Consider the following 27292-nt stretch of genomic DNA (forward strand, 5'->3'; position numbering starts at 1 on the left):
CACCAGGTGTGAAGTTGTCTGTGCACAAAATGGTTGTATCAGCTGGCACTTGATGGTTCTCTTGCAAGCTGCCTCAGCAACTGTATTTCCAGACTCTCAAATATTGATTTATATGTACATTGAACCTTAACTCTTGTTTCCTGACTTTCTGATACTTGGGTTGTTGTTTTTTAGTTAGAACACTATTGTAGTGTAGAGAAAATAGATCAGCCAGTGATCTAGGCACTTGTCTGGGACATGTAAGTCCTGGGTTGAATTCCCTGCTACACCACAAACTTTGTGTGCTATCTTAGCAATTCACCTAGTCTCTGTGTCTCACATTGCCCTCTGTAAAATGGGGAGGTAGCACTCCCTGCCTCATGTGGGGGTTATGGGATAGTAAATACATTAATGACAGTGAGACATTCCTATACTTCAATAATGGGGGCCATATAAATATTTAAGATAGATTTAACAGCATTATGTTACTCAGATGAGCTTTCAACCTTTCCCCACTAGATATATTTACTATACTATACAACAGAGGTACTGTATGTTCTGCACTAGAACTGGCCAGAAAACAAGAATTCCCTTTCGCAAACAATTGTGAGGTTTTGACATTTGTTCTGCATCAGAATGAAAACGAGACCTTTCAAAACTTGTAATGAAAACCACAAGAGAGAGAGACAAAGCATGCAAGAAGAACTAGGTAAATAGGTCACTCATGGGGGAGACACAGACTCAAGTCCCTGCTCTGATTCAAGCACAGAAGGGACTTAAACCTGGGTTTTCCTCATCCCAGATGAGTATCCTGACCCCTGGGCTATTGGCTATTCTGGGGTGGCGGTCATTCCCTCTTTCTGGTTTTGACCAGAAATTCCATCTCTTAGACCTGAGAAACCTTCCCAACAAAAGTTTTGTTGAAACTGATACATTCCCAGGAAAAAGAAAAGGAGTACTTGTGGCACCTTAGAGACTAACAAATTTATTAGAGCATAAGCTTTCGTGAGCTACAGCTCACTTCACGAAAGCTTATGCTCTAATAAATTTGTTAGTCTCTAAGGTGCCACAAGTACTCCTTTTCTTTTTTGCGAATACAGACTAACACGGCTGCTACTCTGATTCCCAGGAAAAGTTTTAATTTCTATGAACCAGCATTGTCTGACAAAACAACGTCTCACTGAAAAATTCCCTCCCCACTCTTTTCAGGACAGATGGTCCTTATGTATGTAGCTCAGCAGCGCTGGACACGGGGTCAGTGCTGATCTCACTCGCGCCAGTGTGACTCCATTGGAATTCCTGTTGACTCATACCCTTGTTGGGCAGATCAGACTTGGACTCTGAGGCTTGTTTCTCTCTATAAATGTTTGCTGGTTCCCTGATTTCACTGCTGGGGTCTGTTACCAAGTTATTGGGTACCTATGGGCAGCACTGACCTCCCTTACATTGCCTGTCAGTCTTAGATCCCTTCCTTCTCTCCCTGCATATCTTCCTGCTAGGAGAGGCTGCACTAGCAGTGTTGATGCAATCAACAATGGCAGGGGTGGGGAGCAATGGGATTCAATGGGTGATGCTTTTGTGAGGCTGCATGATGGAACCTAGAGGATGGGACTGGGATGGGGTACGGTAGAGCATTTCTGGAGATAAGGGAATCCCCAAAGAGTCTTTGAGAGTCCCTGAGGCACTCAGCTAGGTGTCCTCAGCCCTTGAGCATTCACCGAAGCAGCCATTTCCCCTGGTCATGGGTTTGTTTGTTTTCCTTTGATTCCAATTGAAGCTTTATTCATTTTCATGAAGCAAACAAAGCAAGACCCCTGGAGCCCACATAATGATGTCAGCCCTGGAATGTACTTTACTAAGGCCTATCCAGAGTGTTGTGTCATTGTGTACACTTCACTAATTCCTAGCTAGACAATTCACTTCTCACACTTACATGGAACAACCCAAGGTTCCCAAGCAAACCTCCGACAGAAAACATGAGACACCAAGCCACTTCCCGTCTGCACATCAGGCACTGTCAGGTGAGGAATCCTGAGAACACAATGCTAAGACAACTCTGACAAGTATTCGTCTGAGCAAGAGCTGCTGAGGTGTTAACATGGGACCAGACTGGTGTATCAGAGATAAGGAAAGGCATGCAGGAAACTTCTCCATCTTGCCCAAGTCACAACTGCAGACCTTGAACTTGGGCAGCACAGAGGATGCTTCCACAGGATCCACCCTAAGTCAATTGCAGTGGAGCATGGGGACAACGCAAGAAAGAAAAACACATGAGAAGCATGTATCAAAGATATTACATCTCAGTATGACCTTATGTGAAAGAACAGCCTGAGACTGTGTAATTCACAGAGACTTCTGTATAAGTCCAGAAGGGAGCACTGTGATCATCTACTCCAGGGGTTGGCAACCTATGGCACAGGTGCCAAAGATGGCATGTGAGCCCATTTTTAATGGAATGCTGCTGCCTGCTGGGGTCCCGGCAGCAAGCAGTGTGCCATTAAAAATCTGGCCTGGCCCAGCCCGCTCTTCTCCACTCCCTGCCCCCTCCCGCAGGGGCAAGGGGCAGAAGCTTGGTCCTGCCGGCTCCCCTGTCTCTTCCTGCAGTATGCTGGGTTCCTGCCCCTCCTCCTCCTCCTCTCTGTCCCTCCCTCCACTCCCAGAGGAGGCAGAGAAGAAGTGGGGGCAGGGCCTTGGGGAAGTGGGGCATATCCCCTCTAGCCCCCTGCCGTGAGCACCCTACGACCCCAGCCCTCTTCCCTGACCCCCACTCACACACACCCAGCCCTCTGCCCTGAGCCCTGCAGCCCCGCACACCCCCAAGGCTCCTGCCCTGAGCCCTGTAACCCCCTCACACAGACCCAGCCCTCTGCTTGACTCCTTCACCCACCCCCATGATCCTGCCCTGACTCTGGCACCCCCACACACCCCATGCACTCCCCACATCCTGACTCTTGCACCCCCCACTTCCCCACCCCCACCCTGAGCACCAAATGGGAGCTCCTGCACCTCCCCTCACCAAATGGGAGCTGCCCAGGTAAGCGCTCCACACCCAAACCTCCTGCCCCAACCCTGAGCCCCCTCCCTCATTCTAGCTCCTGGCCAGACCCTGCACCCCAACCCCAACCCCCAGCCTGCTCCTTCACCCCCAGCCCTGTGCTCAGTGCACTCCCACCCTCAGCTCAGTGCAGAGAGAGAGGAAAAGAATGGCCAGGGAGAAGATAGGTACCCAATCTGTGTGGGCAGGGCTGGGACCCCAGACTGGCAGCGGGCTGAGCTGGTCCGGCAGCCGGGATCCCAGCTGGCAGGAGCCGGCGGATCAAACCCCTGAGTGGCAGCGGGCTGAGCCGCTCAGCCCACTGCCGGTCTGGGGTTCTGGCCACCAGCCCCTTGCCAGCCGGGGTCCCGGCCGTAGGCCCCGCTCAGTCCGCTGCCGGCCTTGGTGAACAGAACCCCAGACTAGCAGCGGCGGGCTGAGTGGGCCGGCGGCGTAAGATCAACATTTTAATTTAATTTTAAATGAAGCTTCTTAAACATTTTGAAAACCGTGTTTATTTTACAATACAACAATAGTTTAGTTATATAATATATAGACTTATAGAGAGAGAGACCTTCTAAAAAACATTAAAATATATTACCAGCCCATGAAACCTTAAATTAAAGTGAATAAATGAAGACTCTGCACACCACTTCTGAAAGCCTAGATCAAGGGTCGGCAACCTAACAGACATATTGGAGCATAAACTTTTGTGGGTGAATACATGCATCCGACAAAGTGGGTATTCACCCACGAAAGCTTATGCTCCAATACGTCAGTTAGTCTTTAAGGTGCCACAGGACTCTGCTCCTTTTACAGATCCAGTCTAACGGCTACCCCTCTGAATAATGCAATGACAGCATCATCTGCTCGCTATTGTGACTCTGGGCTGAGATCCCAGGAGTTTGCCAGAGTAAAATGAATGGGTCTCTGTAAACTGAGCTTTAGTATCAGGTATGGCTCCATCACAGCTGTCTCACTCACAAGGACAATACATCTGGGCAATAGGGGTACAAGCCCTACTAAGGAAAATGTTTGTTGACTGGAAAGTGAAAAGAACTTGCTAATGGAAATGAAGCTCAGGGGAACATCAGCCGATTTTCAATGTCAAAAAGGAGGAGTTTGAGAGGCTTGTGAGTTAGATGTTTCCTTTGCTGTATCCTGGATATAACTGCTCTCATGCGGAGGCACATTTTAAATAAAGTTCCTTCTGCAAGTTGCTGAGGTTTGCCCACTGGAGCATCAACTGCTGGGGAATTCTCCTCCTCCCAACAATGGAGCTGAGTTTTGCGATGAAAGCAAATGAAGAGAACTTTCCAAGCTGCGTGGTTAAGGAAATGCCAAAGTTAGGGTTACTTGTGCAACCTGAGTTCAGTCCCCTTGTGTGTAAGCAGTCTGCTAGTTTTTAATTATAGCCTGACATCTGTCCTGAGCAACCTAACAGAGCAGCTGATACAGACCTCAGTTAAGAAAGAATTAAAGGAGGGCAATAGAATTAATGCCAATCAACATGGGTTTATGGGAAATAGAGCCAATCAAACTAACTCTGTATTTCTTTTGAGGAGATTACAAGTTTGGTTGATAACATGTTACTATAATTTGCTTAGGGTCTTGTAAGGCATATGCTTTGTTACCACATGACATTTTCATTAGGAAACTAGAGTAATTCAAATTCAACATGGCACACATTAAATGGATTTAAAACAGGCTAAGGGAAGTTTCTCAAAATGTATTTGTTAACATGGAATCATCACTGAGCCTCTGGGTTTCTAATGGGGCCTCCAGGGATCCATTCTTGGTCCTACACTATTTAACATTTTTATCAGTGGTCTGGGAGAGAACATAAACTCACCACTGGTGAAGTCTGCAGATGACACAAAGATTATGGGAGTGGTAAATACTGAAGAGGACAGGTCTCTAATACAAAGCAATGTGGGTCTCTTGGTAGCTGTGTGCAAGCAAACAATACATGTTTTAATACAGCCAAATGTAAAGTTGTACATCGAAGAAAGGAGAATGTAGGCCATACTTACGGAATGGGGGCTCTGTCTAGGGAAGCAGTGACTTTGAAAAGACTTGAGGGTCATGGTGGATAATCAGCTAAACATGAGTTCCCAATGAAACACAGTGGCCAAAAGTGCTAATGTGATCCTGGGCTGTTAACTCTGTATTTGGCACTAGTGTGACCCCTGCTGCAATATTGTGTACAATTCTGGTTTCCATGAGTCAAGAAGAATGTTCATAAATTAGAGGGGGTTCAAAGAGCCACAAGAATGATTAAAGGATTCAAAGACATGCTTTATTGTGACAGATTCAAGGAGCTCCATCTATTTAGTTTAACAAAGAGAAAGTTGTGGCTGTTCACAGTCTAAATACCTTCATGCCAAGCAGAAATCTGATAATAAGGGCTCTTCATTCTAGCAGACAGACAAAGGTATAACAAGATCCAATGGCTGGAAGCTGGAGCTAGACAAACTCAGACTTGAAATAAGGTGTAAATATTCAGCAGTGAGGGTAATTAACCAAGGGCTGTGGTGGATGTTCCATCACTGTCAAGTTTTAAATCAAGTTTGGATGTGTTTCTAAAAGATCTGCTCTAATTCAAACAGGAATTAATTCAGGGAAGGTCTCTGGCCTGGGCAATGCAGAAGTTCAGACTAGATCAGGGGTCGGCAACCTTTCAGAAGTGGTGTGCCGAGTCTTCATTTATTCACTTTAATTTAAGGTTTCACGGGCCGGTAATACATTTTAATGTTTTTTAGAAGGTCTCTTTCTCTATAAATCTATATATTATATAACTAAACTATTGTTGTATTGTAAAATAAACACGGTTTTCAAAATGTTTAAGAAGATTCATTTAAAATTAAATTAAAATGTTGATCTTACGCCGCCGGCCAACTCAGCCCGCTGCTGGTCTGGGGTTCCGTTCACCAAGGCCGGCAGTGGATTGAGCGGGGCCCGCGGCCGGGACCCCAGCTTGCAAGGGGCTGGCGGCCAGAACCCCAGACCGGCAGTGGGCTCAGTCCGACTGCCGGACCAGCTCAGCCCGCTGCCAGTCTGGGGTCCCAGCCCTGCCCACACACAGTGGGTACCTATCTTCTCCCTGGTTCTGGCCATTCTTTTCCTCTCTCTCTGCACTGAGCTGAGGGTGGGAGTGCACTGAGCACAGGGCTGGGGGGTGAAGGAGCAGGCTGGGGGTTGGGGTGTAGGGTCTGGCCAGGAGCTAGAATGAGGGAGGGGGCTCAGGGTTGGGGCAGGAGGTTTGGGTGTGGAGCGCTTACCTGGGCAGCTCCCATTTGGTGGGGAGAGGTGCAGAAGCTCCCATTTGGTGCTCAGGGTGGGGTGGGGATGTGGGAGGTGCAAGAGTCAGGATGTGGGGGGTGCATGGGATGTGTGGGGCCTGGGTATGTGTGGGGGTGCAAGAGTCAGGGCAGAGAGCTGGAGAAATGTGAGGGGGGTACAGGTGTCAGGGCATGGGGTTTGGGGGGCCTGGGTATGTGTGGGGGGTGCCAGAGTCAGGGCTGGGGTTGGGGGGGAGGTGAAGGAGTCAAGCAGAGGGCTGGGTGTGTGTGAGGGGGTACAGGACTCAGGGCAGGGGCCTTGGGGGTGTGCGGGGCTGCAGGGCTCAGGGCAGAGGGCTGGATGTGTGTGAGTGGGGGGTCAGGGCAGAGGGCTGGGATTGTTGGGTGCTCACAGCAGGGGGCTAGAGGGGATATGCTCCACTTCCCCAAGGCCCTGCCCCCACTTCTTCTCTGCCTCCACCGGGGAGCAGCGAGCACACTGACTCCGCTCCTCCTTCGCAAAGGCCATCAGCTGATCGGCCAGCAGGGAGGGACAGAGCAGAGGAGGGGCAGGAACCCAGCACACTGCGGGAAAAGGCCTGGGAGCCAGCAGGACCAAGCTTCTGCCCCTTGCCCCCGCCTGAGGGGGCAGGGAGCGGAGAGGAGCAGGCCAGGCTGGACTGGGCCAGGACCGCGGCAGGCAGCTGCGTGCCATTAAAAATGGACTCGGGTGCCGTCTTTGGCACGCGTACCATAGGTTGCTGACCCCTGGTCTATAAGGTGGCACAGGACTCTTTGCCGTCATTGCATTATTGTTCATTCAACTCCTGCCCCACATCCCATCAAAAGCAAAAAGCTGTTAAACTTTTCATATCACTTGTATATGTAAATATATATAATTCATATGCATTATAAAAAGATCATAGATTTATAGATTTTAAGGCCAGAAGAGACTAGTCTAATCACTCAGCCTGACCTCCTAGATAACACAGACCAGAGAACCTCACACAACAATTGCTGCATCAAGCCTGTTCACTAGAAGAAGGCTAGACAAGTGGAGATGCAACTTGAAAGGTAGGGAATGTTATCATATATTTATACGATTCTTTTGGTTAATTATCATATCACCAATTGCCTTGAAAAAAAGTTCTAACTACAGGATGTACAAAATCTGTAGGAGTCAGGAGGATGAGGGAGAGGGATTCGTAATCTGTAGCTGTTATTTAATCAGATAAGTATCCCAGCAGGCTCTGGTTCCTGCACAGATGTATTGGACGTATCTGTCCTGTCTTCCTAGGAGTTTAGTGTGCCTGTTAGTTATGGATTGTATGGCTGTCTGGCATATCCAGCAGTGACATCACAGTATCTCTTATAACCTCTTGTGGCTTGTACATAAGACCTGTGAGGAGCAAGGTTGTGCAAAGATATCACATAGTGATGTGTAGGCTCCCATTGAAGACTTGGGCATGACACGTGGCCCTTTTTTCAATCAGTTTCTCTGGATGGGTCATTACACAAAGTAAAACTATTTCCCCTTGTTTATTTCCACCCCCCACTGTTCTTCAGACATTCTTGTCAACTGCTGGAAATGGCCCACCTTGATTATCACTACAAAAGGTTCCCCCAATCCCCCCCCCCCCCCGCTCTCCTGCTGATAATAGCTCACCTTAAGTGATCACTCTCGTTACAGTGTGTATGGTAACACCCATTGTTTCATGTTCTCTGTGTATATAAATCTCCCCACTGTATTTTCCACTGAATGCATCCGATGAAGTGAGCTGTAGCTCACGAAAGCTTATGCTCAAATAAATTTGTTAGTCTCTAAGGTACCACAAGTCCTCCTTTTCGTGAATACAGACTAACACAGCTGCTACTCTGAAACCTGTCTTTTTTTGTTTGTTTGTTAGTTATATATTATACACGGCTGGATGACTCCACAGCACTTTCCAGGGGAGAAGGCATTGGACAGTGTGTATCACTCACATAAAGTGCAAACCTTAACTACATTCTCCATACGCTTCAGACCATTCACAAATTCCAACAAAACCATCACACACCACTCACCATGCAAACAGAGGCTGTGCTAGTTTCCTGTCACTTTCTCCCACCCACTCAATTCCTTGCATAGAGCAAGCATTGTCTCAGTTTCACTTCAGCTCTTTCAAGCAACATCCCCATTACTAACTGTGTGAGCATTTCAGAGAATCTGTTCTTGCTGTTACTGCCATTTCCCTTTGCCTTCAGTTATCATCTCCCCTCACATTACACTGAGCTTGGCTGGACATTCCTTCTTCCCAGCTGGCAGCCTTTTTGTTAACAAATGCATGATGCTGGGGTGCATCTGTTCTAAACAAGGAAGCCTTAGTGTGGCTGCAACCTAAGAGTCCATTGTACCCTTCCCGGGAATGGGCGATCTGTGAGCAAAGCCATCTTTGCACTCAGTGCTGGACCAGCTGTGCTCCATTCCATTCCCTGAGCAATGCTGAGCAGTTGGGAGCCTTGCACTAGTCATTAATGGTCCCAAGAGTCATTACTGCAACTGAGGGTGCAGAGAAGCCTCAGCCAGGCCCCTTTTCATGGCAACACCCCCTACGCTGGCTGCTGCGCCAGCTCTCCGCTCTTTGCTGAGATGATCATCCCATGGCTTTCTATGTCAGGCCAGATTTCAAAATGTGCTTGGTACCTTGAGCCCCCACTAAATCCCCCAGCCCCTGAGAGCCACTGGAGCTGCTGAGCTCTATGGACACCGTCCCTTTGGCTTGATAGCTGCTTCGCTCCAGTCTTGAAGAGCAACGTGCCAGTCAGGGCAACCAAGGATTGGGGCCCAGCAATTCTGCATGATAGGGCAGCCCTATCATTGAGGCTTTCCAAAATAACCCACCAATCTTCCTGATGACCTGTGAGTAAGACCTGGGCTTGAGAGGGGCAGTGACAGCTTGTCTTGCCCAGGAATGGCTGGTCATGTGTCTGTAGGGACTTAGCTGGACGTATCCCATCTGCTCTGGGAGTTCAGCAGTGGTAAAGGCTACTGCTTCAGGGCTGATTGTGTGACCACATCATACAACACCCCCCCCCCCCCCACACACACACACACACACACACACAGTTGGTATCACTGATACTTCAGGCTCTGCCTCACTCAGAAAAAGGAGAAAAGGAACAAATAAAGTAAATATACCCTAATCCTCATTCTATGGGCCCCCTAGAGCTGTTAATTTGACAAATTAGCTCTTTCAGATGAATGATCCATGCAGTGACCCAGCTGCATAGTGTGCATTCCTGTAGAGGGCTCTAAACCTTCCCAGGCAGAACAGTTGTTTGGTTATCCAACCCTAGGCCCTGGATCCTGTAAGAAGCAACAGGATAAAGGACCCTGGTTTGGGTTTCTTCACTATCAGCTCAGAAGCAGTAGATGCCCTCTGATGAACTAATATCAAATTCAGATATATGGTAGAGCAGAGGAGAGCAAACTTTTTGGCCCGAGGGCCACATCAGGGGTTGAAACTGTATGGAGGGCCGGGTAAGGAAGGCTGTGCCTCCACAAACAGCCTGGCCCCCTCCCCCTATCTGCCTCGTCCCACCTCCTGCCCCCTGACTGCCCCCCTCAGAACCCCCGACCCATCCAACCCGCCCTGCTCCTTGTCCCCTGACTGCCCCCTTCCAGGACCCCCCTGCCCCTAACCAGCCCCCAGGACCCCACCACCTATCCAATCCACCCTGCTCCCTGTCCCCTGACTGCCCTGACCCCATCCACATCCCCACCCCCTGACAGGCCCCCTGGGACTCCCACGCCCTATCCAATCGCCCATCTTCCCCGTCCCCTGACCACCCCTACCAGAACCTCCACCCCATCCAACCGTCCCCTGCTCCCTGTCCCCCGACTGCCCCCTGGGACCTCCTGCCCCTTATCCAATCCCCACCCCCACTCCCTGCTCCCTTACCATGCCGCTCAGAACAGCAGGAGCTCACAGCCCCGCCGCCCAGCCGGAGCCAGCCATGCTGCCATGCTGCCCGGCAAGAGCAGTGGGCCAGAGCGTTGGTGCGGCGAGGTGAGGCTGCAGTGGAGGGGAACAACGTGGGAGGGGCCGGGGGCTAACCTCTCAAACCGGGAGCTCAAGGGCCGGGCAGAATGGTCCCATGGGCCGGATGTGGCCCGTGGGCCGTAGTTTGCCCACCTCTGCTGCAGAGCTTCTTACTGATGTGCAACAAGATTTCATGTAGTTGAACCCTCTTTAGCAATGACTCGGTTGGGACACATCAAGGCTTTGTACACATATTTTGTGGTATTCTGGGAGCTCCAGACTTCTAACATTGAGCAACTAGGTTCCCATGGGAAAATATTTCTGCTCTTTCTGTTCTTGCCAATGACTCTTCAACATGACTTTGAAGATCTCAGTTCAGCCTAGACACACAGCTCAACCCTTGGTGTAGTAAAGGTCACTTTTCTAGTTCCCTCTTCAGTAGGCTCAGCGTCCAGACTGATTCTCCTCTGCAGAAATCGCTGCAGTTTTGAGCACAATATGTTATCAGTCATTCGGACACATGCAGAAAGAAGTGGTTCGGGACTATTTAGAAAAGCTGGACAAGCACAAGTCCATGGGGCCGGATGCGCTGCATCCGAGAGTGCTAAAGGAGTTGGCGGATGTGATTGCAGACCCACTGGCCATTATCTTTGAAAACTCCTGGTGATCAGGAGAGGTCCCGGGAGACTGGAGAAAGGCTAATGTAGTGCCCATCTGTAAAAAAGGGAAGAAGGAGGATCCAGGGAACTATAGGCCAGTCAGCCTCACCTCAGTCCCTGGAAAAATCATGGAGCAGGTCCTTAAGGAATCAATTCTGAAGCACTTAGAGGAGAGGAAAGTGACCAGGAACAGTCAGCATGGATTCACCAAGAGCAAGTCATGCCTGACTAATCTAATTGCCTTCTATGACGAGATAACTGGCTCTGTGGATGAGGGGAAAGCAGTGGACTTCTTGTTCCTTGACTTTAGCAAAGCTTTTGACACGGTCTCCCACAGTATTCTTGCCAGCAAGTTAAAGAAGTATGGGCTGGATGAATGGACGATAAGGTGAATAGAAAGTTAGCTAGATTGTCGAGCTCAACGGGTAGTGATCAATGGCTCCATGTCTAGTTGGGAACCAGTATCAAGTGGAGTGCCCCAAGGGTCAGTCCTGGGGCCAGTTTTGTTCAATATCGTCATTAATGATCTGGAGGATGGTGTGGATTGCACCCTCAGCAAGTTTGCAGATGACACTAAACTGGGAGGAGTGGTAGATACGCTGGAGGGTAGGGATAGGATACAGAGGGACCTAGACAAATGAGAGTATTGGGCCAAAAGAAATCTGATGAGGTTCAACAAGGACAAGTGCAGAGTCCTGCACTTAGGACGGAAGAAATCGCATGCACCGCTACAGACTAGAGACCGAATGGCTAGGCAGCAGTTCTGCAGAAAAGGACCTAGGGGTTACAGTGGACAAGAAGCTGGATATGAGTCAACAGTGTGCCCTTGTTGCCAAGAAGGCCAATGGCATTTTGGGATGTATAAGTAGCAGCATTGCCAGCAGATTGAGGGACATGATCGTTCCCCTCTATTCAACATTGGTGAGGCCTCATCTGGAGTACTGTGTCCGGTTTTGGCCCCCACACTACAAGAAGGATGTAGAAAAACTGGAAAACGTCCAGTGGAGGGCAACAAAAATGATTAGGGGACTGAAACACATGACTTATGAGGAGAGGCTGAGGGAACTGGGATTGTTTAGTCTGCGGAAGAGAAGAATGAGGGGAGGATTTGATAGCTGCTTTCAACTACCTGAAAGGGGGTTCCAAAGAGGATGGATCTACAGTGTTCTCAGTGGTACCAGATGACAGAACGAGGAGTTGCAGTGGGGGAGGTTTAGGTTGGATATTAGGGAAAACTTTTTCACTAGGAGGGTGGTGAAACATTGGTATGCGTTACCAAAGGAGGTGGTGGAATCTCCTTCCTTAGAAGTTTTTAAGGTCGGGCTTGACAAAGCCCTGGCTGGGATGATTTAGTTGGGGATTGGTCCTGCTTTGAGCAGGGGGTTGGACTAGATGACCTCCTGAGGTCCCTTCCAACCCTGATATTCTATGAATCTAAATTGTACTCAACTGAGAAATTATTTTTTAGAAAGAAATCCAATCTTGAATTAGAGATGCCAGGTGATGGAAAATCCACCACACCCCTTGGAAAGCTGTTTCAATGGCTAATTACCATCATTGTTACAAACATGCACATGTGACGGGTTGAACCCCCAGTCCAGGGTGCCACCTGATGTGCTGGTGTCCCTCTCCATCTGCCTTTTCCACCAGCCTGGGCTTCCTCACCCTTTCCTTACTTCCGTTGCCCGAAATAAGCAAATGGAAAATAACAAACCAGCAACCACTTTGTCTGTTCTCTAGCCAACACACTTAAAACTCACTAAAAATCACCACCAGTGTCTTATAGGAATAAGCTGTGCACATTACCCTGCTCGCTGCACCACTGTGTCTCAGCCTGGACTCAGCTCCTGCCTTTCCTTTTTTTTTTTTTAGCAATCTTCCTTCTCGTTTGTAGAGGCAATGGAGAAGTGACCTGATTGCCTTACTTCTCAACCTTAAATAGCATTCATGTAAGGTGGGCATCTTTTGTTCCCCCGTCCGACCCCTCTTAATGGAAAAACACTGAAAGCCCAAGATGGGGGTTTAGTACCAGGTGACCCAATCACCTGACCCTGTAGTGTCAAAGCAGCAACGCAGGAAGCTCCTTATGAAGGTAGGAGATTAGTATCTTCAAAGTTCTATTTTCCCTCTTAAATGCCTCATTCAGGCTGATGGTCTACTGTCTGGTGAGCGTTCCCCCACCCACATACACAGTTGTAATTGTTACATAGTCAATATCCCTAAGTTCAGATACAGAAATGATACATGTATACATATTGGATAATCACATTCAGCAAATCATAACCTTTCCAATGAAAACTTACATGACCCATCTTGCATAAATCATACCTTAGCTATGCCATATTCATATCATAACAATATTTCTGTGAAGATTGTGGGGTGTGACGTCACAGCACCTTATTTCAATTTAATTTTTCAGGCTTCAATTTCCAGCTATTAGATCTAGTTCTGCCTTTGTCAGAAATCTCTTATACTCCGGAATCAAATCATTTCTGAGCCTTCCCTCTGATAAGCTAAATAAATTGAGCTCCATTAGCCTGTCAGCCATTAATTTACTTGCAGTACAAACCTCGGGAACACAAGACAGCTTGTAATTTTCACACGAGTTAGCAGGTCAAGTTAAAGACTAGTGGGGAGTCCAGGGCCTGATAGTAATAGTAATATCTATTACTATGGGCTACAAAATTAGAAGCATTTCAACATGAAACACAAGGAGACCCCATTTTGTACAGGGTAAAATTAATGGTTTCCCAAGAATGGCTTAGAGGGAGAGGAGAGATAGACTCCAAACTGAGACCCCACTGGCCTTTTCGGGAATAAATCTGGAAGGAGGACACTGTTCTGCAAAGAGGAGGAGGGGGACCTCATCAGCAAGGCTGAGAAACCAAATGCTTGGTACATGTATAGTAATTACGATTATATATATATATATATATATATATATATATATATATATATATATATATAATCAATGTAAGCAAAGGACAAGAGATACTTCATTGTAGCCAGGATCAATTTGAGAGTATTGGTAAAATAAAAATTGGTTCAAACAACATAGTAATTGTATATCCTACATGGAATTGTAAACATCAGCAAGGCTCCGTGGTCAGGAAAATTCAGAGACCACGGCAAAGGCTAGGGGAGAGCCAACCTGAATTTAACAAGACTGCTTGTTCACCCCACACCAGCCCTAAAAGGGTTAAGAAAGCTCAGAAAGGGTCAGTCAATGTGATTGGCCCCATGTGAGGGGATTTGGCTGGAGAAGTGACCCCTGACTGGAGGGTGAAGTTCAGCTGAGCAGGTGTGAGCTGGGCTAGTATGAAGCCAGGAAGCTGGGCACTGAAAAGGTGGCAGTGAGGAAGCCTGCCGACACCCTAGGTGCATTGAAGAGGGAAGGAGGGAACCCTGGGAAAGACCAGGACCCTGGGAACCTGGCCTTGAAAAAAGGGTGTACCCCAAAGGGGAAATGCCATGGGGACATGGCTGGAGGAAGCGGGGCATGAAGAGGAAGCTGCAGCTCCTGGAATGAGAGAGGGTCAGCAACATGAGAGAGAGGACAATGGGGTGGACAGACCACCAGGAGCGGCATTGGACATGGAAGAAAGCTATTGCCCAAAGCAGCCAGAAGGAGGTGCCACCTGCGGTGGGTGAGTACCCATGACACCCCTGTTTGTGGTTAATGATTTTTACCAATACTCTCAATCCATGGAACAAACACAAGCAGCAGCATGATGACTACCTCTCATCAAACTCACACTTTGCAAGGTGGAGAACCCCAACGGTTTTCATCTCTGGTAACCCAGCCCAGTACTGACCCCAGGTAACACAGCCCAGTACTGACCATGGGTAACATACTCCAGTACTCAAGCATATCAGAACAGAATTCACAAATGCCTCATTCATTTGAAATTGGTAACATTAAAGCAATACATCCCCTACTGTTAACATGGTAATAGATGTGGTATATAGTTATTTCTGTCAATGGAGGGAATAAGCTACACCAGAATAGTTCTATAGGCTACTCTAGAGGTTGTATCAAATTAACTATTGTGATAAAGTTCCTGCTCTACCTTGGTGGGTCTTGCGCTTATTGGCGGATTTGCTCGCCTTGGAGCTTCACAGCAGCCCTCAGCTTGGCCGTTTTTCTGAACCCACAGTCCAGGTCGACTCCTCTTGTGTTTTACCAGGAGTTGGGAGGATTTGGGGGGGAACCCAGGCCCGCCCTCTACTCTGGGTTCCAGCCCAGGGCGCTGTGGAATGCAGTTGTCTTGAGTGCCTCCTGGAACAGCTGTGCAACAGCTACAACTCCCTGGGCTACTTCCCCATGGCCTCCTCCCAGGACCTTCTTTATCCTCACCACAGGACCTTCCTCCTGGTGTCTGATAATGCTTGTACACCTCAGTCCACGTTCTCACTCTCAGCTCCTAGCACCTCTTGCTCCCAGCTCCTCACACACACACCACAAACTGAAGTGAGCTACTTTTTAAAACCCAGGTGCCCTGATTAGCCTGCCTTAATTGATTCAGTTGTTGGACATCTATCCACCCTAGCCAAAGACTGGTCCCTGCCCAGAACTGGTTTAGCAGGGGCAGGTCACCTTGGCAATGAAATCACCTGGCAGAGGTCTGTGCTCATGTGGGGAAACTGACAAGGAGGGCACCTGACAGGGGACTGATGGTTTCAAAAGGAGAGAAACTGGTTTGCTCGGGGGGCCATTTTCTCCAGTTCATGCATGAGAGAGAGAAGCCACCAGGCAACAGCTTTCATGAGGATGGGACACCTGGCCTGCTCATACAGTGCAAGGCCCATAGTTCCCCATGGACTCACAAAAAACTGGTGAGATAGAAAGTGAGGAACTTTTCATTTCAGATACTTTATTGTTCAGTATCATCTGAGCTGTCCTGCGTTTTCCATGGTTAAATCTGAAGAGCCCAAAGATGCTCAACTGCCCCATGTGTCTGTACATGTTGACTGCTTCACAACTGCTGTGTGCCCCTGAGAAAGCTAAACTGTAAACCAGGAGCTGGCCAGCCACTGGGGGAGTTCTGGGAGAGTGGTGTGCTTAGTGCTAGGGAGTCCGAAGGGTCAGTGCTGCGCCCGGGGGATAGCTGGCTGCACAGTGGGTTCTGACACATGGAGGAGGGTGCCAGATAAAGGGTCTGTGCCCGGAAAGAGAGTCCCAGTAGGGACCCAGACACGGGGACAATGGCTGGACTGGTCAGGTTTCAGGTGCTTGAAATGCCCCGGAGATCCAGGACACAGGGACTTGGATTCATTCAAGGGCCGTGCTCATGCATAGCCAGGAAGAGGTGCTCGCTAGGATTTGTGATGACAACATAATCAGCTTGGAAGCAGCCATGTCCTGCGAAAGCCAGTCTAGAACCTCCAGCCTGGAACAAACCCAGCTGGCCCAGCAGAGCACTTGCCCATGTCGGTGCCTCTCAAAGTGAGGCATTAGTGGAAATACAGTGGCCCCTGGGGAGCAAGTGAAGCAGGGAAGTTACCAAGTGCCTTGCGTGGGACTGCTCATTTGCATATCAGAGTGCCTCGTGTGAACCAGATGTAATGGGAAGGCTGAGTAGAGTCAGCCTGGGCCAGGCACTCTTGCCTTCACTCTCGTCCACTTCTGAGTCCATTGCTGAACATTACACTGTATGCATCCCTCTGTGTCCTCCAGCTGGGGAGAAAGATTCCTCTTTGAGGGAATTATTCCCAAAGCACAGCCCTCTCTATGGGGGGCCCAGCACAGGCGCTAATGTGCTCTGGAATAATCATCATCCAGGGTCCCACAGGCAGCATTTGAAGGGCAGGGCTATGTTAAATGCTGCCAGGGAGAAGTGGCCCTCCAGTCATGGCTATATGGAATATCCAAAAAAACCAAGGAGTCCTTGGGCACCTTAGAGACTAACAAATTTATTTGGGCATAAGTTTTCATGGGCTAGAACCCACTTCATCAGATGCATGGAGTGGAAAATACAGGAGCAGGTATAAATACATGAAAAGATGTGAGTTGCCTTACCAAGTATGAGGTCAGTCTAACGAGACAGCAGGATACCAAGGGAGGAAAAATAATTTTATGTTTATAGTTTATGGAGGAGATGCTATGATGGGATAATATGATTTTGGCAATTAATTGATCTTTAAATATTCATAGTAAATAGGCCCAATGGCCTGTGATGGGATGTTAGATGGGGTGGGATCTGAGTTACTACAGAGAATTCTTTCCTAGGTATCTGGCTGGTGAATCTTGCCCATATGCTCAGGGTTCAGCTGATCACCATATTTGGGGTCGGGAAGGAATTTTCCTCCATGGCAGATTGGAAGAGGCCCTGGAGGTTTTTCACCTTCCTCTGTAGCAGGGGGCACTTGCTGGAGGATTCTCTGCACCCTGAAGTCTTTAAACCATGATTTGAGGACTTCAACAGCTCAGACATAGGTGAGAGGTTTATCGCAGGGGTGGGTGGGTGAGATTCTGTGGCCTGCATTGTGCAGGAGGTTGGACTAGATGATCATGGTGGTCCCTTCTGACCTTAATATCTATGAATCTATGAACTTTTGAAGTGGTAACGAGAGTGGCCCATTTCAGACAGTTGACAAGAAGGTTTGAGTAACAGTAGGGGGAAATTAGTATTGGGGAAATTAGGTTTAGGTTTTGTAATGACCCAACCACTCCCAGTCTTTATTCAGGCCTAATCTGATGGTGTCCAGTTTGCAAATTAATTCCAGTTCTGCCGTTTCACATTGGAGTCTGGTTCTGAAGTTTTTTTGTTGAAGAATTGCCACTTTTAGGTCTGTTATTGAGTGACCCTGGAGATTGAAGTGTTCTCCTACTAGTTTTTGAATGTTATGATTCCTGATGTCAGATTTGTGTCCATTTATTGTTTTGCGTAGAAACTGTCCGGTTTGGCCAATGTACATGGCAGAGGGGCATTGCTGGCACATGATGCCATAGATCACATTGGTAGGTGTGCAGGTGAACGAGCCCCTGATGATGTGGCTGACCAATGGGCAAGCGCAATTTCCCAGCAATTTTGCTCCACTAACAAAGACAACGAGTATCTCCTAAATCTTTGTCTTTTCCTTAAGAATGATCACGTTCATTTCTGAAATCAGAGGGCCACAGAAGTGACTAGGAAAGAGCTCCTGGGGCCTGATTCTCCATTGCTCTGCACCTCCATTGCAGCTACACCAGTGCATTGGGAGTGCAAAGCTGCTAGAAGTATCTACGGTACAAACATTTTACACCCACTCTGCACTGGTGTAAATGATGACGAAAGGTGCAGGCAACAACATTGTCTTCAGTGGGCCAGGATCAGACTTTAAGGCTGTGTCTTCACTAGAAATGCTGCAGTTCTGCAGCTGTGCTGCTGTAATACCAATGTATTTGCTACCTACGCTGACAGGAGGGGGTCTCCTGTCAGCGTAGGGAGTCCACCTCCCCGAGAGGCGGTAGCTAGACCAACTGAAGAATTTTTCCATCGGCCTAGTCCTGTCTACATGGGGGTAGCTCAGGGGTGTGTATTCTTCACTCCCCTAAGCGATATAGCTGCATCAACCTAACTTTTTAGTGTAGACCTGGCCTAAGGCGCCATCAGGCCCCACAGTATTCTATGGACAGATTCTGCTCTCATGAAATGCAGTGTAAATCCAGAGTAGCCACTCACAGATTCATAGCCATGGCCTTCATTAGCTGGAGGGACACATTCAAGTCAGTGAATCACTCCAGAACATCGGAACGGCCATACTGGGTCAGACCAAAGGTCCACCTAGTCCACTATCCTGTCCTCTGACAGTGGCCAATGCCAGGTGCCCCAGAGGGAATGAACAGAACAGGGAATCACCAAGTGATCCATCCCCTGTCGCCCATTCCCAGCTTCTGGCAAACAGAGCCTAGGGACACCATCCCTACCCATCCTGGCTAATAGCCATTGATGGACCTATCTTCCATGAATGTGTCTAGTTCTTTTTTGAACTCTGTTATAGTCTTGGCCTTCAAAACATCCTCTGGCAAGGAGTTCCACAGGTTGACTGTGTGTTGTGTGAAGAAATATTTCCTTTTGTTTGTTTTAAATCTGCTGCCTATTAATTTCCTTGGCTGACCCCTGGCTCTTGTGTTATGTGAAGGGGTAAATGACACTTCCTTATTTACTTTCTCCACACCAGTCATGATTTTATAAACCTCTATCATATCCCCCCTTAGTCGTCTCTTTTCCAAGCTAAAAAGTCCCACTCTTTTTAATTTCTCCTCAGATGGCAGCGGTTCCACACCCTTTTTTGTTGCCCTTTTCTGAACCTTTTCCAAGTCCAATTTATCTTTTTTGAGATGGGGGGACCACATCTGGACGCAGTATTCAAGATGTGGGCATACCATGGATTTATATAGAGGCAATCTGATATTTTCTGTCTTAATGATTCCCAACATTCTATTCGCTTTTTTGACTGCTGCTGCACATTGAGTGGATGTTTTCAGAGAACTATCCACCATGACTCCAAGATCTCTTTCTTGAGTGGTAACAGTTAATTTAGACCCCATCATTTTATATGTATAGATGGGATGACACTGAGAGTGACACTGGTGTGACTGAGGGCAGAGTTTGGCCTGTTGCCCACAAATCTTCCCAAGTCTGAGGCCTGGTCTACACCTAACACTTAGGTTGCCCTAGCTACATCATTCAGGGGTATAAAACATTCTCACTCCCGAGAGATGTGAGTTAGGCTGACCTAAGCCCTGGTCTAGATGTAGCTAGATCGATGGACCTAGGTATCGCCCCTCAAGGTGGTGGATTAATTACTGTGATGGACAAACTGCTTCTATTGATGTAGGAAACATCTACACTATGGCACTACAGTAGCACAGCTGTAATGCCATAGCTGTGACACTGTAGCATCTGTAGTGTGGACATAGCCTGAGCCTGCTCTGTGACTGTCTTGCACCAGATCCTAGGAGTGTAAAATGCTCCCCCACAAATCCGGATGACAGCAGTGTAGAAGCATTCTGGTGCCCTGCGGCCACTGACACCTGTGCAAGGCAGTGCCGAAGCAGGCCCAGTGCTTGTAGCTGGTGCTCGGCACTTGGCTGCCAGTGACCTAAGGTTTTCTCATACTCTGAAAATGGTGCAAACAGTAACATCTTTGCAGGGTGGAAAAGATGGGGCAGCCCAGAGAGGAAGATGGGGCAGCCCAGAGAGGCAGAAAATAGATTGCAAATGAAAATAAATGAAGACATAGGTGAGGTTTTTCGTAGGAGTGGGTGGGTGAGATTCTGTGGCCTGCGCTGTGCAGGAGGTCGGACTAGATGATCAGAATGGTCCCTTCTGACCTTAGTATCTATGAAAATAAGATTCTTTTCTGATATTACCCACAGGTGCTCTGAGGCTGACTGAAGAAAGGACGAAAAGACTCCCAACACATTTGGCTTTGCTGGGACCCAAGTCCAATTCCAGAAGCACAGTGGGTTCTGCGCAGCACCATGATCACGTTCTCAGAGGACAACGACCTGAGCAGAGAGGTGCTGAGCTCTGGGATGCACTCAGCTGAGTCACTCTCATTGAAAGAAAAATGTCCACATCAGCTACTTCTTCAATGCCCAAAGCCCCTTTGCAGAGGCAGCAGAGCTGTGCTGAGCTCAGTGCAGTGACTTCGACCCGAGAAGTAGGAGAACCAAACCTGGGGGGATTCAACACCCCACATTCCAGGAAAATTAACTACACTTTACCAAGCAGCGACCCCACTGAAATCCAGGGTCCTAATCTGGATACCATGCTGCAGTAGGCCCAGTCCCTGAACTGTGGCCCCTGGAGACATTTTACCTCCTGGCTGCTGGGTGAGCATCTTTTCAAAGGTGTAGCAAGAGCCTGTCTCCAGCACAGTTGGTTCTTCTCCATGCCTCTGAAGGCGTTAGGCCAGGGGTGGACAAACTTTTTGGCCTGAGGGCCACATCGGGGTTCTGAAACTGTATGCAGGGTCGGGTAGGGAAGGCCATGCCTCCCCAGACAGCCTGGCCCCTGCCCCCTATCCACCTCGTTACTTCCCCGCTCAGAACCCCACACCCATCCAACCCCCCCCCCCCTGCTCCTTGTCCCCTGACCGCCCCCTCCCAGGACCCCCCACCCCTAACCACCCCCTGGGACCTCACCCCCTATCTAACCCCCCCCCGCTCCCTGTCCCCTGACTGCCCCCCTGGATCTCCTGCCCCTTATCGAATCCCCCGCCCCCTTACCATGCCACTCAGAGCACCAGGACTGGCAGCCGCGCTGCCGGCAGGAGCTTGCAGCCCTGCTGCAGCCCAGAGCGCTGGTGACACGGCGAGCTGAGGCTGCAGGGGAGGGGGCAGCAGGGGAGGGGCCGGGGACTAGCCTCCCTGGCCGGGAGCTCAAGGGCTAGGCAGGATGGTCCCACAGGCCGGATGTGGCCTGCGGGCCGTAGTCTGCCCACCTCTGTGTTAGGCCATTCACATGCCTATGCCTCTAGCCCCTGCTGGCTCCTTCCTCCCCCCCTCATCACTGTGGCCCCTGAATCCAGCTACCTGATTATTCTTGCTCAGTGGAAACAACCCACAGCCCCTAATATTGCGCACCAGGGTGAGTGTCTCAGAAATCTCCACATCTTAGAAGAAGCTGTTTCATGCTGGAAAGGGAAGCTCTGGAATGGCTCAGCAGTGACTGGAACCCCACTGGACCTGCTCTGCTGACCCGTGACTCCATATTCTGTCTGAGGATCTCAGACAGTGCAGAGAAGCCGGGATTTGACTTTGCTTGCAACCCTCCCCAACCTTCGACTTGCCTTAGGGGTGCTGGGAATGCTGGGGGGAGGGCAGAGGGGGATGGGTGGTATTGTACCTCAGGGCTGGATGGGCTTCTATAAACTGTACTTTGTGAGCCTTTAAAAAAAAACCTGCACATTTCTAAGGCCTGATGCTGATCTCATTCACCAGGTGTAAATCACAAACAATTCAGTGTGACCCTCCCCTCCCCCAAAAGCAGAACCATACGGGTAAGAATGAGCACAAGGCAAGGAGCCCGGCGGCACTCCAGAGGTGTGAGAAGCCATATGGGAACAGGCTAAATCCCTGCCCTCCTGCCAGCAACAGGTGTTTCCTGGGAGATGTATTAGGGAGCATCCCAGCTCCCCAGCCATCCTGCCCCACGTGGGCAGAGTCACTCAGAGCTGAGACATCCCACTCTGCCCCGTGCTGTCCCAGCAACCTCTTAGGGCTTGTCTCCATGGGAAAGTCGCTCCAGAGTAAGGCAGGATGTGAATCTGGAGCACTACAACTCTTCCAGAATAGCTCTCTGTGTGGATGCTCACTGCAGAAGAGCTATAGCAAACAGTTATTCCAGACCAGTTATTCTAGCTAGCTGTCTAGACAGACTCTTGGTCTTCAGGATCCTATGGCTGGCCTGCCTGTCAGCCCTGGAACTCTTAAAGACAGAGATCTGTGCACTGTGACAGATCCAGCTGTGGCTGCCCTCCTTCAAGAGAAACAGAAATCAGAATAAAGTAAGAGGTGATTTCCTGTTTCTGGACTAGCTGATTACAAGGAAGACAAGAGGATGGGAAATTACAATTCTAGTCCTAAAACAATAACCAGCATATAAATGAATTGAGTGGCATGCTGGCCTCTGGCATGGACAAAGAAGCCCAGACAGCTCTCACTGCTGAAAGAGGGACTAACGAGTAGAGAAACCTTCAGTGCTGCGGCTGCCCGGTGATCCTGTGAGACTCCCCAAGCGGATATGAGAAAACCTCTTGCAGCTGGGGGTTAAACTTAAGCTCCCTGTAGGAGACAATGGGCCAGATTCTGGGCTGCGGTAATTCCATTGACGTCAGTCCCTAGAGATGAACTTGGCCCAGAGGGTCACTTTCTGCAATTGATGTAGTTAACCCTGATATGGTGTTTTCATCCTGACAGGCCATCTTCAAACATCAGAAAAAAGCAAAGACAATTGAAACCCAAACACCACTGTTTCTCCTTTTTGCGCAGGTCACCTTTAAACACTTAAAGCAACTCTTTTTGTTGTTTTCCAATGAGCCATACTTATTTCGACTTTGTCTTTAATTTTCTAGTTTTCTCTCTACTTCTATAACATTGCCAAAAAAAATATTGGATTTTTCTGGGTTTTGGATACCCTGATTTGAGTCACAGAATGGCTAGATGCAGCAGCTACAAGTTACAGAGTAGCAGCCGTGTTAGTCTGTATTCGCAAAAAGAAAAGGAGGACTTGTGGCACCTTAGAGACTAACAAATTTATTTGAGCATAAGCTTTTGTGAGCTACGTCCGATGAAGTAAGCTGTAGCTCACGAAAGCTTATGCTCAAATAAATTTGTTAGTCTCTAAGGTGCTACAAGTACTCCTTTTCTTTTTGCAGCTACAAGTGTACACCTTGAAAAGAAAACCTCGCTCTGGTCTAGGGAAAGTAAGATCCAACAGCTCTCTTGTACAAAGACTTGGACACAAAGGAAGGCATTGCAATCTACCACCCCAAAGAATGGCTAGTGAGAATCAGCAGCCAGAGGGAGAGTCAAATGAACTGACAGGTTCAAGGCCCTGTCATACATCCCTGAAGAAACTGTTTTCTAAGCATACATTTCAAAACTTGGACCCAAAGTTACAGGCACATTCATACAATTGTGCATGTAAAATTCATGCCATGCATGCCAGTCTGATAGTTGTGTGAACAGATACCGGCAGATGTGCAGAGTTTTGTCCCTAAATATCAATCTTACCTGACATTCATGTGATTTTTACAAATATGCATACACATATCACTCTGTTTACAGACACACGGTGCATAGAGGCAGTGGGGCACCATTCTGCTCTGCCTTGTGCAGCTATGCAAGCAGCAGAGAGAAGATCCAGGGAGCATCTCCATTCCCAGACACACCCACACAGCACCTGGCCAGGATCCCTTCCTAGCCATCTCCTGAGTGATCTACATAGTACCTGCATGAGGAAACAGTCAGGGCCCATGCTGTGTCAGACAGGACACACCGGAGGTTGTATGCACTGCTCCCTTTTTGGAGCTGCAGTAGCTGCATTGCAGATCATGGTCCCGCCAGCTGCTCTGTGCTGTCCTGACAAATAACAGCCAGGAGGGCTAGAAAGCTGCCCCACTGCTGACTCCACTCCATTCCACTCCACTCTCTCCCTCCAAGGGCAGGACTTTGCCCTGAAGGTTTACATGGCTTGCATTTTTTACAATGGCTATGTCATAACCATACAGCTAAGGGTAGCCTAGAATTCCTCTTACCTGTAAGGGGTTAAGAAATTCAAATAACCTAGTTGTCACCTGACCAAAAGGACCAATGGGGAAAGAAGATACTTTCAAATCTTGGCGGGGCAGGGGAGGCTTTGTTGTGTGTGTTCTCTTGGGAAGCAGAGAAGCATCAGGTCAGAAAACTCCTTCTCCTATAACCATCCTAAAAGTCTCTCATATTACAAAATGAAAAGGAATACTTGTGGCACCTTAGAGACTAACGAATTTATTTGAGCATACGCTTTAATGAGCTACAGCTCACTTCCTCGGATGCACTTCATCGGAAATGAACTGTAGCTCACAAAAGCTTATGCTCAAATAAATTTGTTAGTCTCTTAGGTGCCACAAGTACTCCTTTTCTTTTTGCGAATACAGACTAACACGGCTGCTACTCTGAAACTTCTCATATTACAAAAATTCTCTCGGGTTTGGCTAGATTAAACACAGAAAGGCTAGAATGACTGACAGTTCGGTCCAAAAGCAATTAGAATTAGCCAGATTCAAAGCTGATGAGAGACAAAAAGAACATGATAGATGGATGGAGGCAGAAGAAGCTGCCCACAAGAGAGCCCTTGAGTTAAAAGAAAGAGAGAGGAAGCATGAACTGGAGATAAAGAAAGAGAGAGGAAGCATGAATTGAAGTTAGAGACAAAACGCTTAGAGATGGAAAGGGCTAAGCAGAATATACCAGACAACCCTGGCAATCCTTCTCCAGGTACCGCTTCTTATCCCAGAAAGTTCCCCACCGACAAGGCAGGCAATGATACCAAGGCCTTCTTAGAAAATTTCAAAAGGGCCTGCCTTGGGTACAGCATCTTTACAGACCAGTACATGGTGGAGCTGAGGCCGCAGCTCAATGGACCCTTAGCAGAGGTGGCAGCTGAAATGCCTAAGGAACACATGAACAGTTTTGAACTTTTTAAAAAAAACAGGCCAGAATCAGAATGGGGCTAACACCCGAGCCTGCCCGTCGGCTGGTCAGAGCCCTATGGTGGAAACCGGACCTGGCATTTTCCCGACATGCCGACCACGTTGTAAAAAATTGGGATGCCTGGATATGAGGAGAACGCGTCAAATCTTGGGAAGATCGGTCTCTCCTGATGCAAATGGAGCAGTTCTTAGAGCGTGTTCCTGAGGAAATAGAACGGTACATCCTAGATGGGAAGCCCAAAATGGTAATCGAGGTGGGGGAGATTGGAACCAAATGGGTGGAAGTGGCGGAAAAGAAAAAAACTGGTAGCAGTTGGAGCAGATATCAGAAGGGGCAACCCGAGATGACACCCTACCACTGGGGGCAGCCCACGGCCCTACCTACATCCCAAGGAAAACCCCAAACACCTTATCGTCCCACCACACCCATCTCCAGGAACCCACCTCGCTCCAGTGACCAGTCAGCTGGGCGATGTTTTAAATGTAACGAGCTGGGGCATGTTGTGGCCAACTGCCCCAAGAACCCCAACAGACTGCAGTTCATTACACCAGAGTCACACCAAACGTCCTCAGGCCCAGATGCCTCCCAGGTACCCTCAGAGCAAAGGGAAACTGTAAGTGTGGGCAGAAAAAAGGTTATCACGTGGAGGGACACTGGAGCACAAGTGTCGGCTATCCACCAGTCCTTAGTGGACCCCAACTTAATCAACCCAGAGGTCCAAGCGATGATTCAACCCTTCAAGTCAAACTCTTTTGACTTGCCTACAGCCAAGTTGCCTGTCCATTACAAGGGCTGGTCAGGAATGTGGACTTTTGCAGTCTATAATGATTATCCCATTCCCATGCTGCTGGGGGAAGACTTAACCAACCATGTGAAGCTAGCCAAGAGGGTGGGAATGGTCACCCGCAGCCAGGCTAAGCGAGCTGTCACACCTAGCTCTGTTCCTGAGCCTTCTACAAGGGCCCAATCTGTGTTACCAGAGACCCAGACTGACGTGGTGGAACCAGACGCCATGCCAACGTCTGTGACAGCAGTAGTGGATCCAGTCACAGAGACCCAGCCAAAGCCAATCCCAGAATCAGAACTGGCAAAGCAACCAGCACCAGAACTGTTGCCAGCACAACCCCATCTACAGCTCCAATACCAGAGGGCACCACCGAGCCTGCACTGGCAGCAGCAATAGATAACCCTACACAAGAGGCTCAGCCAGAGCCTGAAATATCATATAGTGCATCAGCGGAGAGCGGTTCACAGTCAACAGAAACAGCCCCATCACCTGCATTGCTTCCAGAGGGACCAAGCCCAAGTCCACAATCCAGTGGACAGTTGATCAAGGGAACATCAAGGGAACAGTTCCAGGCCAAACAGAAAGTGGATGAAAGCCTCCAGGGAGCTTGGACGGCGGCACGGAGCAACCCACTGCCTCTCAGCTCTTCTAATTGATCCCGGTTTGTTGTAGAAAGAGGACTTTTATACAAGAAAACTCTTTCTGGTGGGCACCAGGAAGACTGGCATCCTCAGAGACAGTTGGTAGTTCCAACTAAGTACCAGGTAAAGCTCTTGAGCTTAGCCCACAATCATCCTAGTGGCCATGCTGGGGTAAGCAGGAACAAAGATCGTTTGGGGAGGTCCTTCCACTGAGAGGGAATGGGCAAGGATGTTTCTACCTATGTCCGGTCTTGTGAGGTGTGCCAAAGAGTGGGAAAACCCCAAGACCAGGCCAAAGCCCCTCTCCAGCCACTCTCCATCATTGAGGTTCCATTTCAGCAAGTAGCTGTGGATATTCTGGGTCCTTTCCCGAAAAAGACACCCAGAGGAAAACAGTACATAGTGACTTTCATAGATTTTGCCATCCGATGGCCGGAAGCAGTAGCTCTAAGCAACACCAGGGCTAAAAGTGTGTGCCAGGCATTAACAGACATTTTTGCCAGGGAAGGTTGGCCCTCTGACATCCTTACAGATTCAGGAACTAATTTCCTGGCAAGGACCATGAAAAGCCTGTTGGAAGCTCATGGGGTGAACCACTTGGTTGCCACCCCTTACCACCATCAAACAAATGGCCTGGTGGAGAAGTTTAATGGAACTTTGAGGGCCATGATACGTAAATTCGTAAATGAGCATTACAATGA

At 48.7% G+C, this 27292-nt stretch overlaps 1 protein-coding gene across 1 annotated transcript in view; it reads right to left on the reverse strand.

Moving 5' to 3' along the window:
- FBN3 (fibrillin 3) overlaps nucleotides 1–27292 on the reverse strand; it is a 285607-nt gene that overhangs the window by 230727 nt on the left and 27588 nt on the right. The gene's annotated exons all lie outside the window — the stretch shown is intronic.

This window comes from Dermochelys coriacea, chromosome 25, assembly GCF_009764565.3.
Source record: "Dermochelys coriacea isolate rDerCor1 chromosome 25, rDerCor1.pri.v4, whole genome shotgun sequence".
Taxonomy (NCBI): domain Eukaryota; kingdom Metazoa; phylum Chordata; order Testudines; family Dermochelyidae; genus Dermochelys; species Dermochelys coriacea.